The sequence below is a fragment of a genome, unplaced genomic scaffold (assembly GCF_019419815.1).
Source record: "Pyrus x bretschneideri cultivar Hongxiangsu unplaced genomic scaffold, Pyrus_bretschneideri_v1 Contig17, whole genome shotgun sequence".
NCBI classification, from domain to species: Eukaryota; Viridiplantae; Streptophyta; class Magnoliopsida; order Rosales; family Rosaceae; genus Pyrus; species Pyrus x bretschneideri.
In genome coordinates this window covers 4256864-4268950 of record NW_025999468.1, presented here as the reverse complement: position 1 = coordinate 4268950, position 12087 = coordinate 4256864, and the positions used below count along the sequence as shown (strand labels likewise).

Here is a 12087-nt window from a genome sequence, read left to right as displayed (position 1 = left end):
TTTTTGGCAAAAATTAACATGGGAAGTAAAAATGGGTGAATGCTGTACTATCCCAAATTAATTGGCAGGATGTGAAGCAACAATTTTTCTTCTTATATTCTAAGAAGGAAAATGCATCTAATTTGGAGGCAAAAGAATCTAGTTGGAAAGAGAAATTCAGAAATCAAACAATATAAATCAATTCAAAATTTTAAATTGCAAAATATTCTGCTTAATTATAACAAAAGAAAAAAAGGTGGAACTGTTAGAGCAATTACATTACATGTGGAGTCTGTTTTTGGTATCCTCAGCGGTATCAGCTGCTTCAACTTGGATTTTGGCTGTCTGAAGCTCGGCTTCTGTTGCTTCCTGCTCATTCCTTGCTGTCAACTTCTTAGCCTGCTCCAACATCAATCAACCGTCATAAAAATTAATATCGCACAAGAAAGAACACGCCTTTGCGTACATCCGTTCCAGCCGGTGTGACAGCTCAAATCCGATTTAGCCAATATGGTTACGCTCACGTCTGTAAATAGCTAAGCCATTAAAGCAAGAAATAAACTAACCTGACCAACGAAGCATGCCTTAACATAACGAAAAATTTCTTTGCCTTGAGCAGTCGGGAGGATTAGCACTCATCCAAAATCCAAAGAGAGAGAGAGAGTGAAGAGAGAGAGAAGTTGAGTAGACGTTTTGTTTTGTAGAGTGTGTCGCAGAGTCACGAGAGTCGTGGCAGCTAAACAACACATCCACGTCTTAGAGCAGTTCCACCGTGGTGTATTACCCGGTGGACTAGGGATGGAATAGAGTCAAATAGGCCGGCGGATAAGGTCCAGCGTATGCCAGCTCAAGGGACATGTTCGGTAGGGATTGCCTGCCCGAGAGCCCGACGGCCTTGTGACGTGGGCTGACGTCAAGACGACATCAGTCATAATATAAAATTAATAAAAATATATAATATTAATAAAAAATTTAAAAAAATGTAAAACTCTGGCTTGGAACTCAACCGCTCACGCCGAGACTGATGATACACCCACAGATAAATGAAAGAGATCCAGTCCCTCCTCCACGGCAGTTGTCGCCGCACCCCACACCGCATTCACCTCACACGATTTGGGATTTTTTTTTTTTTGGGGGGGGGTGTGGAGAGAGAGAGAGAGATTTTAACTAAGGAAAAACTGTGAATTTAAGGCCCTGCCGCTGGAGCTAAAAGTGAGAGAGAGCAGAGCAACTGAAAAAGAAAGAAAAAAAGAACACATAACTTTTGGAATGGTGCGTTGGCATCATGTGAAAAGAAGAAGAAAAAATAATAAAAAAAAGGTTTTGAAATGGTGCATCGGCACCATGTGAAGAAAAAAACGAAAGTTTTGGAATGGTGTGCTGCACCATGTGAAAAGAAAAGAAAAAAAAAATTAATAGAAAGTACTACAATGAGATGGATTAAAAATCTTATCTGAAATTACAAATAAAATTATTTTGTATTATTTTAAAAAAATACTAATATTTTATTATCTATTATCAGGGTTATTCAATATAAGGATGGAAATGCAAAAGATAATTACTGTTCATTAAAAATCATTATTGTTTATTGGATGAATTAAATAATGAATAGCCCGAAAGGATCTTAACAACGATGAAACTGCTCTTACAGTCTTAGCTTCCTTCTTTATTATATGGTAGAGTCTAGAAAACCAGTACTGCGTGATCGGTCGAGTGAGAATCGATGTTGCTTTTTTAGTCATCCATTAAGCTTTTCTTTATGTTTAACTTCTCTTTCTATTTTAACTATTTTTTTTAATCAAACTATTTTTTTTAATCAAACTATTTTTTTGTCCACTAAAACGTGGCTTTCACGTCAACGAAAAATGGATCTTATGTCTTATGTGTTACATCGGATCGAGATCCGGCGTGGTCTCGTATCTAACATCAAATTTTGGTCATATCAGTAGACGATAAGAGTGATATGTAATTTTTTATGTCTTTATTGTTTACTTAAAATTATAAGGTAAATTTTAATTTATTATTCTTATATTTCGTGGTTTTGGTCATATCAGTAGACGATAAGAGTGATATGTAATTTTTTATGTCTTTATTGTTTACTTAAAATTATAAGGTAAATTTTAATTTATTATTCTTATATTTCGTGGTTTTCAACATTTAGCATATCAAATTTTTTTCGTCTCAGAATCATATCTAAAATGTAAATTTTGGGACAATCTCATACATCTCTTAGTCAAACTGTTAAGTCTCCCGTTAACTGATGACGTGGTGCCTATGTGACAATGATTGAACGCCATATGTCATTAAAGAGTCCACGTGGAAATTCAAAATTCAAAAATAAATTATTCAAAAAAAAAAAAAAAACACCTTCGCCTTCCCCGAATCCCACGCTCCCACCCCTTTCTCTCAGTCTCTGATTCGTCCTGTGAGCTCGATTCCTGAGGAGGAAGACGATGGCGGCATACAAATGAAAGTACTTCGAGAAGAACGAAGATCGTCCCGAAAAACCTCGAGGCTATGGCGTCATAGAAATGAGAGGCCCCCATTACTCCTTCTTGAGCCAAAACGTCCTTCAAGTACTTCCCAAAATTTCATCTTTCTTTTCCCTTGGATTCATTTCATCATCATTTTTTGCTTTTGGCTTTTTCACAAAATGTTGTTTTGCTATGTAAAATTTTGGCTTGCCCCCATTCAAAATTTCAAACTTTTGCTTTTCTTTCCGGATTTTAGGACTTGGGTTTTTTTAATTTGTGGAAACGTTGATGTGGGTTTTATCATAATTTGTTGTAATTACCACCCCCAACACTCTTCCTCTCTCACCACTCCTACCCGGACTCCCACGACTCCTCCCCTCACTTCCGCGACTCTTTCTCTCTCCCCATTCCAAAAGTGGCCCAATTTTCAGCAAAATCCAAAAGGTTCAAACTTCAATAGTACCTGGCTGCAAGATTGTTGATGTAAACAACAGAGGGAGTGTTCTCCTGAAAGAGCTGAACCGTGGCGAGCTCATCGGACTGCAGCTTCCTCGGCGGAGTGACGACGAAAGCAGAGGCCGGATCCACATCGGCGAAAACGGAAAATGGCATTGTCTCCAGGGGGGCTTGGGGACGGGTTGGCTGTGGACCGCCAAAGACGAGGGTTGGGGTGCAGGAGAAGGAGGAGGAAGAAGAGGGTAGGGGTTTGGAGAGGAATGGTGGAGGAGGTGGTGGTGTGGAAAGGAATGGTGGAGGAGTTGCGGGTTGCAGAGGAGAGATGGAAGGGAGGGACATGCGGGTTGGAGAGGAAGGAAGGGAGAGAGGGGGATGGAGGAGGTAGGAGACGCGGCGCCCCGGGGGGGGGGGGGGCGGCGGGGGATTTTATTTTATTTTTTAAGTTTTTTAATATTCAAGTGGGCCCTATTGATACGTGATTCCCAGTCATTGTTCATATAGACGTCACATCATCAGTTAACGGGAGACTTAACAATTTGACTAACGGATGTATGAGACTATCCCAAAATTTATAATTTAGGTATGACTCTGGAACGAAAAAAACTTGATGTACTAAATTTTGAAAACCATGAAACATGAGAGTAATAAACTGATATTTAGCCTAAATTATAACACAAAAATTAAAAAAAACTTACATGAATACGTACATTGATATCAAACATTTTAATCTAATAATTCAATAACATGTGATTCTTCATATAACATTATATTATTCATTTAGTATACCAGGTACCGATAAATTTATTTTACATAAGTTATCCTCGTAACAATATATTTACTATTAGTGTCACATTACCACATGTAACAATGTCTAGGTGTAAGTGATTGACTCTGAATCTTTTTTGTTCAATTGGTATATTATATATGTGCAATTTCCAAACGAAATTACTAATTTGATAAAATTTGAACTTAGAGTTAAAAAAATGGACTCGGGCACGAAGCTAGGCCACGAGATCATTCCGAATAATAAAACCTCCGCTACAGCATCCTAAGTAAAGTATGACGAAGAAAGTAGTTAAGTTTGGAAGAGCCAACTTAATTGGAGATTCATATCAAAATAAATAAGGGTTTTCATTATGTTGGTAAAATAAAGGCGAAGCTAGAGTTATGCATCTATATCTATATAAGAGAAACATTTACTATTCTTAAAGAACAAATTTTCTTTTTTCTGTCTCTTGTTTATTTTTAATTTATTCAATTCGAATCTCAAAAAAAAAAAAAATTAAGGGTGCAGCAACGGACGTGCAACTCAATTTTTGGTATAATATTCATAAGCATACAAAAGTAATAAGAGGTGATAAATTTAAACACACACAAAAAACACATGTTTTAACAAGCAGCAACTTCACAGGCTTGCCTTGCCATACAAGTTACAACTAATAAGTAGAAGCAACAAGAAGATTACAGGTTACAAAGGCTAGCTCAATCAATAAAGTTCTATCCACGACTAAAATTTGCATACAGCTAAGTCAATCGTGAATTTTGCTCTACGCAGATTTCACGACTATGCATACCGTTATGTTGGTCAATCATACACATAAATGATCTTCATTCTTCATCCTTGCTTGAAACATGTATGTACCAAGCATGTTATCGAAGCTAAATAATCTTGTCAAAACAAAGCCAATCAAAGTTTATAGTAAAACTCTAACAATTCAATAACATGTGTTTCTCTATGTGACATTACAATATCACGTATCGATAAATTTGTTCTACACAAGTTGCCCACATAACAAAATGTCACATTACCACATGTAGCAAAGTCTAGGTGTATGTTGTTGATTGTAAATCCTTTTTGTTCAAGTGCGAGATTATATATGTGCAATTTCGCAAACGAAATTACTAATATGATAAAATTTGACTTTGACTTAAAAATACAAAGGACTTGGGCACGAACCTAGGCCACGATATCATTCCGAAATATAAAACCAAGAGCAACATTTACTCAATTTCATGGGGAACACATTTTCTTGTTTCCGTCTCTTGTTTATTTTTAATCTATTCAATTCGAAGGTTACAAAAAATTAAGGTGTGCAGCAACGGATGTGCAACTCAATTTTAGTATAATATTCATAAGCATACAAAATTAATAAGACGTGATAAATTTAAACACACATAGGAAACACATGTTTGAACAAACATCAACTTCACAGGCTTGCCTTGCCATACAAGTGACAACTAATAAGTTGAAGCAACAAGAAGATCACAGGATACAAAGGCTAGCTGACTAAATAAAATTCCGTCCACGACTGAAATCTGCGTAGAGGTAAGTCAGTCGTCGATTTCATGACTGTACTTACACATAAATGATCTCCATGCTTCATCCTTGCTTGTAACATGTATGTACTAAGCATGTTCGCCGTTTTGTCAAAACACAGATAGCTAATCAAAGTTTGTAGTAAAGCTCCAGATGATTTCGTGCTAGCAGAATTTGAACAGTTGAATCAATCAGAAAAATCTTTCGTACAAGTCATTTCTAATGTATTTACATTTGATTGGCACATTTTCTTGCATGAGAGAAAAACAAGCGAGTTGCGAAAGACCCTGTATGAACTCAAGAGGAGTTGTTAGCTGCAAATGAGAAAACACGTAGCAATGGCTCCGTTTGAGAAAAACCAGAAGATGCCAATGGAACTACAACACCTGCCATATTATCCATACTGCACTTTTCAAATGCAGTACTTACAATGCGGTCAGCTAATGAGTATGAACCTGCCGAAGAGAGCTCCAATTTCGTAGGATGATGACTTCGTGCTTCCCACAACAGATCGCAAACAGCCTGCAAGTTCAGCTTCTCAAAAACTCCGTCAGATGTAGCCACAAGATATGTATCATTTACAGTCAGGGGTTGCCAATCTGTCAACTCCGGTTCTGATACAACACCAAAACTGATGACAGACAAGAACAACTTAAATTAGTTACATGTCACAAGAGACGAGACATTTAAACCAGCACATCTTTTAATTTCGTTGTTCGATCAATAGCAAGAAAAGAAGGAATGCAAACTTTAAAAATAATCCTATTATTCTTTAACTTCTTACCTTTTAAAGGAGATGTCACCAATAGATCGGGTAACAGCCAGCTGACCATTTACTCAAGGCACACCAGCTCATTCAAGAACATTTCCACCAGCACTTTCCACCCTAAGTTTTTCATCGTCTCTGTCTGGATGATGATCTCGTCAATTCCTTAACAGATAAATGCACCAACTCATCCGCAGGAGCTAATTCAAAGTTTTTATTGCACCTTCGATGTGAGATAACACCATTACGCCTTTCCTCCACATGCAATCTTAAATAAGCAGCTGCAATAACCACAAACATCAGAAGATAAATAACTTCTGTTGTGCTTTTAATCTTTCCACATACAAACTAAATAGTCTCACGCTCAATGATCCATACATGCATGCAGAAAACTACATGATTTTAAGAGAGCAAGAGAGAAGAAACATCACATAAAGTTCCCAATAAACCATGTTACCTAAAACAGATGCACCTTTACACCGAAAAAAGAAAGAAAAATACCTTTAGCCTCTGCAAGAGTTTGAAATTTTTCCGAGCACAAAAAGGCCTTTGAGTCTCCAATATTGGCAACTAAGATTTGACCATCCAAAAGTAGTATAATCGTGGCAGTAGAACCGGAATTTAGATTCTACATAAACGCAACCTTCAAAAATGAATAGCAGGAACCTCAATACGGTAGTAAGCAGATAGAACACTATATATGCAGAATAATTCAAAGAAAGCAGAGAAAAAACAATTAGAAGAGATAAAAATATACCTTAGAAAATTTTGCATCAATATCATGAACTGCCCTCAACAATGCTTCTTTCAAGATGTCAAAGCGAAAAGAATTGTCAAAGTTTGCTTGCAACGAATGCTTAAACCTGAGAATTCATTAATGAACTAAGCATAATTATTCATATGACAATTTAGAAACAGAGTAGCTCTGCACAGAGTAATTATTTATATGACAATTTAGAAACAGCACCTTGCAATATCCAATTGGTGCAGATCGAGTAAGTTGATTAGAGTAACAGGTTATCGAAACCTTATTTACAAAAACCTCTACCGACTCTACATAGCTTGCAATATGTTTCAAACCTTCTTCACAAAAACCTCTACGCATTCCTATTCCATATGCCATTGAGTCAGTTGATTAGAGTAACAGGTTATCGAAATTCAATTGAGAATTATTAAAGACGAAGCTTAGTGCTCCAACTGATACTGAACCTTCAACACAAGGAGGCTTTTAGGAAAAATTCTCCAAAATGCTTTTCCCTTAAACCACTTAAGTAAACAGAAGCCCCTCTCTCCATCTGTGAGATAATTATCAAATTCCCAGTCAGACCGCTATTAAGAATTTAGAATAATACCAGCTGTAAAAATTCATCAAAAGACATTCCATGAAATATCAGAACTCTTATCTCTAAAAATATTCAATAAACAAGAACTAAGCAAACATGGAAGCATGACTATGAGATAGTAAATAACTCTTTACAGAACCAATGGATGAAACATCAAGAACCAGTAAGAGCTTATAGTCTCAGCATGCTTTTAAAGCAGAAGCCTGATACCAGATTTAAATTGAATGTTCTGATGTATTTGTCGAATGATCTTAACAGTCCAACTTCATTGGAAATACAAAAAAATGAGAAACAGGCCAACAACTTAAGAAATAACTAGGCAACAGTTCTTAAGATGAGCAAAAGTATCTATTAGGATGTTAATTCTGACAAACCCAATTTTGGTCTAATGCTGTGTGAAGCACTTCTTAGTTTTCAGTGTTACTTGTCAATGTCTTTATTTTAGTACAAATCAAGCGACTATACATACAAAGAAAACAGAACGAAATCAGGTTCTGCAGAAAAAAATTGAAAATAAGTTTAAAAGAAATGCAGCTAATGCTAAACATGATCCACTGCACAGTCAAAATAATATCAGGATCTACTGAACCACATCTGGTTGCAAACTTTAAGTGAACAAAGGAATTTACCATCATGCGTTTTCAAATGAACAAGTTGTCATCAGGAGGGCCTGCATGAAAATAGTGAGCAAATGAGTTAATCTCTGATGTGTGCGTCATAAAACTAAAAAGATAACTAGATATAGTGCTATTTTTCCCACTCGAGTATGAAGCATTGCTGTCTTGATGATAGTCCAGATTATAAGCCAGCCATACTTCTGCATATGATCCATGGCCAAACCGCATTTTTAGAACATACCTACCAGCCAGTAACGACAATGTTTCTTAGATATCTTCTGGCAATAAGATTCAGTATCAAATCAACATACAGCATGGTTAGAGTATAGCATAAGCATAAACTTAAAAGAGCAAAAAAAAGGTGGCATCTCACTTGCAGGAGAATGGATATAAACACCAAGATATATTTTCAAATGATATGCATCACACTTGCAAGTGAAATTTAATCAAGTAGATACACAAGACCACTACAGCAAGCAATGGAATTTCTCTTCTGCTCTTCATTGTGAGCCTGAATGAGTGATTATGCATATATACATCAAGTCAAAACTAAGATCAAAGACTCCAACCAAAGTTCAGTAAAAACCAGATATTGCCCACATGCAAACTCTGCAGTTGTACAACATTCTGGCCAAGGTCACAACATACTGGTCTTATGATCTACTTCACCAAGGACACCATGCAGAGACAATCAAGTAAAGAAAATATTTGTACCTCCTCTGAGGCACTGAATATTCAAATGATTCACTATTTAAACCAGTTTTGTCGAATGAAATTGAATCAAACAGGGGAAGGGACGTTGAAAAGCCTCCAGAATTTGTAGATTGGTTCTTAGCATTGTTGCCAGTCATTGGCAGGTGCATACACAAATCCGGGTTATGGAACAGCATAAGAGGTCCGCCTAAAATCAGAACAAAAGGAAACAGTAAAAGTTTCTGTGTGTAAAATATACCAATGCAATACAATCCTGGTAAACCTTGTTCGTCTCAATTTCTAGCTTCTACTGTACATCAGGAATGTGCATGTGTGTGTGCACTTATGTGTTAAGTGCTTTTTTGTGTGTTGAGTGACTCTAGACGATATAATTAATTGCATGGTAAGAAGAGAAAATTTCAAAGACGGTTTGTAGAGCGACTTCACAGGCTTGCCATTGAACTAATTAAAAGCAACAACAATATCACACGTTATTAATGCTAAGTATATTTCCAAAACTAACATGCAATGAAGTCCTGGATTTGGCACCTGCATCCACTTACCATACAGTTGGTCAGCGGTATCCGATTGAACCTGAGGCATGTCATACAGATGACTTTTGTGCTTGTCTGTTGCTTGCAACATGTAATCCGCACGTTCATCAAGCTGCTGAACAGCCAATATGGTAAAAGTAAGCAGTATTCATTCTGTTCACAGTTAGCCATCCAATTTTCTCAACGGCTACAAACAGAATGGAAGTCTACATTAGGAGGAAAAAAGAAAATGTAAAATGACAAAGTAATTTGATTTAAGGCTTACCAGTAACCTCTCAAATTTGGAATTAGCGACTTGAGCATGCTCCATTTGCTTTAGGTCATATGCAGAGACATTGCCTGATCAATGCAAATTAAAGAATTATCAAAAGACTGTATTAACCACTGAAAACATTAGGAAAGAATTCATGTGATGATGTTCTTAAATATGGTATCAAAAGAAATTCTACTTGTCATTTGTTCCCTTCTTTGATATCTTTCTATGAGATGCTACCTTTTGTTCATCAATGTACTAAGGTTGCAAGTCTCGTGACCAGTCAACCACTTTAATTGATATTACTTATCACTTTAATCTTGCATTCTTACAAGGTAAGATTGCAAATCCTCCCCCATGAAATTAGGGTACTGAAGAAGGTTTAAAAGCATAAGAAACTCACCTGAACATTCAACAAATTTCAAAGGCCTCTCTTCAACTGATCTTTCCTTTAACAAACTTTCTGCAAAACCAGGAGATACCAATGTGACGACTACAGCTGCTACACTATCCACACTCCCCTTTTTCAGTCCAGTATTTACTATGCAGTCAGCTAATGGATATGAACAGGGCGAAGACAACTCTGAACTCCCATGACTATATCTCTGTGCTGCCTACATTAAGTCACAAATATCCTGCACGCTCAGTTTCCTGGAAACTCCAGCAGATGCAGCTACAAGGTAGGTATCATTTACAGTCAGGGGTTGCCAATCTGTCAACTCTGGTGCAGAGAGAACGCCAAACCTGATGACAATCAAGAGCGAAAGCAGAATTTGAGTAAAAGCATAAATTAGGTTGATGAGTACTAACCAAATTAGAATGAATCATTAACATATCCTAAATCAGAAGCTCTTGCCAAAGTACAATAGGATCAAATGGGGTTTACCGTTTACATAGTTTCTTTTTGTCACTGAACCTCACCTTTCAATTGAGACACGACCAATTGCTTGTGAAATATGATTTATACGAGGCACACCACCACCTGAAAGATCATAGCCACCGGCAGTTTCCACCCGAAACTTTTCATCATCTCTGCCTGGATGATGGTCTCTTGTCAATTCCTTGGCAGAAAAAGTCATTACCTCAGGGTTGCCCAATTCGAACATTTCATAGTTTCTTGGACATGAAACAGGACCATTATTACATTTATGCCTCTACTGAGTGTATAGCCTCGGACGAGTGGCTGCAGTACGAGAACAAGAGAATAAATATATCCTCGACCATTTTATCTTTTGAAATTAAAACTAAACAGCAAATCCTATGCATTTTCAAGCACACACAAATAAGAAATATGTGTTCTCATTATACAGCATTATACCCAAAATGCATGTGCTTTAAAACAATAAACATTCCATTACAGGATACGAGATAGAACCCCTCTGACCTTCAGACTCAGCAGGATACATAGATTTTTCCGAGCACAAAAAAGGCTTCGAGTCTCCAATATTAGCAACTAAAATTTGACCATCAGCTAGTAGTACAATCATGGCCGCAGAACCCGAACTAATATTTTTTGCAGATGCTTCCTTGGCAAGTATAAGCATATAAGAGCAAGATCAACATAAGAGTAACTGGATATAACACATTAAGCAAAAGAACATTTTTAAGTAAGCAGAGAAAAGTTGATATACTTCGGAAAATTTTGCATCAATATCATGAATTGCCCTCAACAACGCTTCTGTCAAAATGTCCGACTGGAAAAATGCATCAAAGTGGGGTTGCAATGAATGCTCAATCCTGAGAAATGATCAGTGAACGTAAATTAAAATTAATACCAAAATTATGAAAATATTATCAAGAAAGCAAATAAAACTAAAGAATTTATTCAAACAAACAAAAACCACCTAGTAATATCGGATTGAGGATCTTGAAAGCCATCCGAATTATGCAATCTTGCTGTTCTTGAGGCAGCATTCTCCAACATAGCAGAATACGGAGCACCGACAAGAAAATGCATATGCAAAGCGAAATACGTAACAGCTCGGAAGCCATATCATTAGCTTCACTACCATTATGACCATAAAAAAACAGCAACTATTCCAACTCTATCCGCGTATGCGCGCTCACGCTCAGCTTTCACCGTCACAGTTTCGGGGCGAGGAGTAATTACTGAAGAGCCACTGCGTACCGGTGCAAAGCTAGTTTTTTGGAGTTCATTTATCATTTTTTCTGTTCTGTTCTGTCCAACGCTAATAACTGTTTTCTTGTTGGTAACGAATTTTGTTGGCTTTATAATTTCAGTAAGTTATTATGTCTTTATCGTAATATTTTTGGAGTAATAAATAATAATAATAATTTATTACTTTTTAACATTTTTACTTTTCTTTTTTTTTTTATAGAGGAAATGATAACGATTTTATTCATATCAAAAAGAAGGCATACAATCTTCAAAGAGGATATCCTAGATTAAATCTGGAGGTTCTTCAAACCAATGAGAACTGGAAGGAAAATCTAAGGCCAACTTGGCCAGTCTATGAGCCGCACCATTGGCGGAACTGCGAATATGACAAATTTTAGAGGACCCAATTCCTCGCAGACTCTCCCGGACATCATCCACCAACAAATCCAAAGAGGATGACCCCCTCTTCAAGCTCCCAACCCCCTGAATGACTTGCAGAGCATCGCTCTCTAGGAA

The 12087-nt window shown here is 36.9% G+C and overlaps 1 long non-coding RNA gene and 2 pseudogenes across 2 annotated transcripts; all 3 read right to left on the bottom strand.

Annotated features, from left to right (window-relative positions):
* Positions 1-155: 155 nt before the first annotated feature.
* Positions 156-1970, bottom strand: LOC125475981. Of its 2 annotated transcripts, XR_007257333.1 has the most exons (3): positions 987-1561; positions 546-886; positions 156-378 (listed from the first exon to the last, which is right to left on the bottom strand). It is a non-coding gene; the product is annotated as an uncharacterized LOC125475981 (long non-coding RNA). The 2 variants fall into 2 exon arrangements; XR_007257332.1 differs by having other exon boundaries at positions 546-1970.
* A 3421-nt stretch (positions 1971-5391) lies between these two features.
* On the bottom strand, positions 5392-7009 carry LOC125476088 (annotated as a pseudogene).
* Positions 7010-8527: 1518 nt separating this feature from the next.
* Positions 8528-10615, bottom strand: LOC125476087 (annotated as a pseudogene).
* Positions 10616-12087: the final 1472 nt, after the last annotated feature.